The following is a 4,373-nucleotide window of genomic DNA, read 5'->3' as shown; positions in this document are numbered from 1 at the left end:
TGTCTCAAATTCGGGTAAGTGTGTTAGAACTGATCCGTTTGGGTGTTGTGTTTACCCAGCAATAGTGTCTCATCTCAGCGTTTTCTGCCCAAGTGTTTAGCTCATCCTCCGAGCAGTTGTCGCCTTAACCTCATCCTCTTGCCCTATTGAAGGAGGATGGGTTTAAGGCTGCCGCTGTCCGGAGGATGAGCTGTACACTTGGGCAAAAAACGCTGAAATTTTTTTTCAAATTTTTTGGGGGGGGGTTGTTTTATATATATTATTATTATTGAAGTTGTTTAAATGAAACAGTTCAAAATGTTAAAAATCAACCCAGGAAAAGTGTTTGAAAAGCAGGGTAAAAGTTTTGCAAAATACTGATGAAAATGTTTAAATTGTACCCAGGAATAGCGTTCTTAAAGCCCCCTTAAAGTTTTGTAAAACATGGGTAAACTTGTTAAAAATAAAATGGGCATAATGTTTAAAATCAACCCAGGAAAAGTGTTTGGAAAAACCCCCTTAAAGTTTTGAAAAACATGGGTAAAGTTGTTTTAAATAAACAGGCCAAAATGTTAAAAATCAACCCAGGAAAAGTGTTTGAAAAGCCCCCTTAAAGTTTTGAAAAACATGGGTAAAGTTGTTAAAAATAAAATGGGCAAAATGTTTAAAATCAACCCAGGAAAAGTGTTTGAAAAGCCCCCTTAAAGTTTTGAAAAGTATGGGTAAACTTGTTAAAAATAAAAAGGGCAAAATGTTAAAAATCAACCCAGGAAAAGTGTTTGAAAAGCAGGGTAAAAGTTTTGCAAAATACTGATGAAAATGTTTAAATTGTACCCAGGAATAGCGTTCTTAAAGCCCCCTTAAAGTTTTGTAAAACATGGGTAAACTTGTTAAAAATAAAATGGGCATAATGTTTAAAATCAACCCAGGAAAAGTGTTTGGAAAAACCCCCTTAAAGTTTTGAAAAACATGGGTAAAGTTGTTTTAAATAAACAGGCCAAAATGTTAAAAATCAACCCAGGAAAAGTGTTTGAAAAGCCCCCTTAAAGTTTTGAAAAACATGGGTAAAGTTGTTTTAAATAAACAGGCCAAAATGTTTAAAATCAACCCAGGAAAAGTGTTTGAAAAGCCCCCTTAAAGTTTTGTAAAACATGGGTAAACTTGTTAAAAATAAAGGGCAACATGTTTTAAATCAACCCAGGAATAGTGCATCTAAAGCCCGCACAAAGTTTTGAAAAACGTGGGTAAAGTTGTTAAAAATAAACAGGCCAAAATGTTAAAAATCAACCCAGGAAAAGTGTTTGAAAAGCCCGCAGAAAGTTTTGTAAAACATGGGTAAAGTTGTTAAAAATAAACAGGCCAAAATGTTTTAAATCAACCCAGGAATAGTGCATCTAAAGCCCGCAGAAGATTTGTAAAACGTGGGTAAACTTGTTAAAATAAAAAGGGCAAAATGTTTAAAATCAACCCAGGAATAGTGCATCTAAAGCTTGCACAAAGTTTTGAAAAACGTGGGTAAACTTGTTAAAATAAAAAGGCCAAAATGTTTAAAATCAACCCAGGAATAGTGCATCTAAAGCCCGCACAAAGTTTTGAAAAACGTGGGTAAACTTGTTAAAAATAAAAAGGGCAAAATGTTTAAAATCAACCCAGGAATAGTGCATCTAAAGCCCGCAGAAGAGTTGTAAAACGTGGGTAAACTTGTTAAAAATAAAAAGGGCAAAATGTTTAAAATCAACCCAGGAATAGTGCATCTAAAGCCCGCAGAAGAGTTGTAAAACGTGGGTAAACTTGTTAAAATAAAAAGGGCAAAATGTTTTAAATCAACCCAGGAATAGTGCATCTAAAGCTTGCACAAAGTTTTGAAAAACGTGGGTAAACTTGTTAAAAATAAAGGGCAACATGTTTAAAATCAACCCAGGAATAGTGCATCTAAAGCCCGCAGAAGATTTGTAAAACGTGGGTAAACTTGTTAAAAATAATAAGGGCAATTTTTTTTTAATCAACCCAGGAATAGTGCATCTAAAGCCCGCAGAAGATTTGTAAAACGTGGGTAAACTTGTTAAAAATAAACAGGGCAAAATGTTTTAAATCAACCCAGGCAAAGTGCTTGAAAAGCCGGCAAGAAATGTCGACCGCACCTGACCCGAATGCAGTACTGAAGTTTGTCCGCCAGACGGCGAAAATGAGCAAGGTCCATCAACCAGGCCGGGTAAACGGCGGGAGTAACTATGACTCTCTTAAGGTACCGGGAAATGGTTAAAATGTGCAGAAAAGTGTTTCCAAAAGCGTAGTGATGGTTTTTAAACCATGAAATACAAATACTGGAGCTTTTCCACACATTAATATCGGGCACTGAGGGTGATTTTCCCGGGGGGGGGGAGACAGCTATAAAGGTCGGCGCGACGACGACGACCATTGGCGAAAGTGCCAAAATTTCACTAAAATGGGTTAAAATCAGCACTTATGGATGAAATAGAATTACTGGAGCTTACTGGAGCTTATCAGACATGACTACCAGGCTCTTGGGGTGATTTTCCAGGGGGAAAGACAGCCATAAACGTCGGCACGCGACCAAATACGACGACATACGACCATTCTCAAAAGTGCCTAAAATGAAATAAAATCAGCACTTATGGATGAAATAGAGTTACTGGAGCTTATCAGACATGACTACTGGGCTCTGGGGGTGATTTTCCTGGGTAAAAGACAGCCATAAACGTCGGCGCGACGACCGTTCGCCAAAGGCCCAAAAATTCACTAAAATGGGTTAAAATCAGCACTTATGGATGAAATAAAAAATACTGGAGCTTACTGGAGCTTATCAGACATGACTACCAGGCACTGGGGGTGATTTCCCCTGGGTAAAGACAGCCATAAACGTCGGCACGCGACCAAATACGACGACATACGACCATTCTCAAAAGTGCCCAAAATGAACTAAAATGGGTTTTAAATCAGCACTCATTGATGAAATACAAATACTATATCTTTAATACAAATACTGGACCTTTTTAAACATTAAAACTTGGCCCATGAGGTTGATTTACCCGAGGAAATGGCACTTTTGACCCGGCAATTTGAGCCCGATTGCAGTACCAAAGTTTGTCCGCAAGACGGCGAAAAGGAGCAAGGTAATGCCCAGAAAAAGTGTTCCAAAATCGTAGTAATAGTTTTAAAAACAGCATTTAATGATTAATTACAATTACTGGAAGTTACTGGGGCTTTTCAGACATGACTACCGGGCTCTGGGGGTGATTTTCTCGGGGGGGGAGACAGATATAAAGGTCGGCGGGAGTAGATCTGACTCTCTTAAGGTGCGGAAAATGGTTAATATTCCCTAGAAAAGTGTTCCAAAAGCGGAGTGATCGTTTTTAAACGATAAAATACAAATACTGAAGCTTTTCAGACATTAATATCGGGCACTGGGGGTGATTTTCCCGGGGGGGAGACAGCTATAAAGGTCTGCGCGACGACGACCATTCGCCAAAGGTCCAAAAATTCACTAAAATGGGTTAAAATCAGCACTTATGGGTGAAATACAATTACTGGAGCTTACTGGAGCTGATCAGACATGACTACCGGGCACTGGGGGTGATTTTCCAGGGGGAAAGACAGCTATAAACGTCGGCGCGACCAAATACGACCATTCTCAAAAGTGCCTAAAATGAACTAAAATCAGCACTTATGGATGAAATAGAGTTACTGGAGCTGATCAGACATGACTACCGGGCACTGGGGGTGATTTTCCGGGGGGAAAGACAGCTATAAACGTCGGCGCGACCAAATACGACCATTCTCAAAAGTGCCTAAAATGAACTAAAATCAGCACTTATGGATGAAATAGAGTTACTGGAGCTTATCAGACATGACTAGCGGGCTCTGGGGGTGATTTTCCTGGGGAAAAGACAGCCATAAAAGTCGGAACGACCAAATACGACGACATACGACCATTCTCAAAAGTGCCCAAAATGAACTAAAATCAGCACTAGTTGATGAAATACAATTACTGGAGCTTATCTGACATGACTACCGGGCAATGGGGGTGATTTTCCTGGGGAAAAGACAGCCATAAACGTCGGCGCGACGACCATTCGCCATAGGGCCAAAAATTCACTAAAATGGGTTAAAATCAGCACTTATGGATGAAATAGAATTACTGGAGCTTACTGGGGCTGATCAGACATGACTACCGGGCACTGGGGGTGATTTTCCGGGGGGAAAGACAGCTATAAACGTCGGCGCGACCAAATACGACGACGTGCGACCATTCTCAAAAGTGCCAAAATGAACTAAAATCAGCACTTGTTGATTAAATACAAATACTGGAGCTGATCAGACATGACTACCAGAAACTGGGGATGATTTTCACGGGGGAAAGACAGCCATAAACG

Source organism: Stigmatopora argus, unplaced genomic scaffold (genome assembly GCF_051989625.1).
Source record: "Stigmatopora argus isolate UIUO_Sarg unplaced genomic scaffold, RoL_Sarg_1.0 HiC_scaffold_178, whole genome shotgun sequence".
Lineage (NCBI taxonomy): Eukaryota > Metazoa > Chordata > Actinopteri > Syngnathiformes > Syngnathidae > Stigmatopora > Stigmatopora argus.
This window is presented reverse-complemented; position numbering follows the sequence as displayed.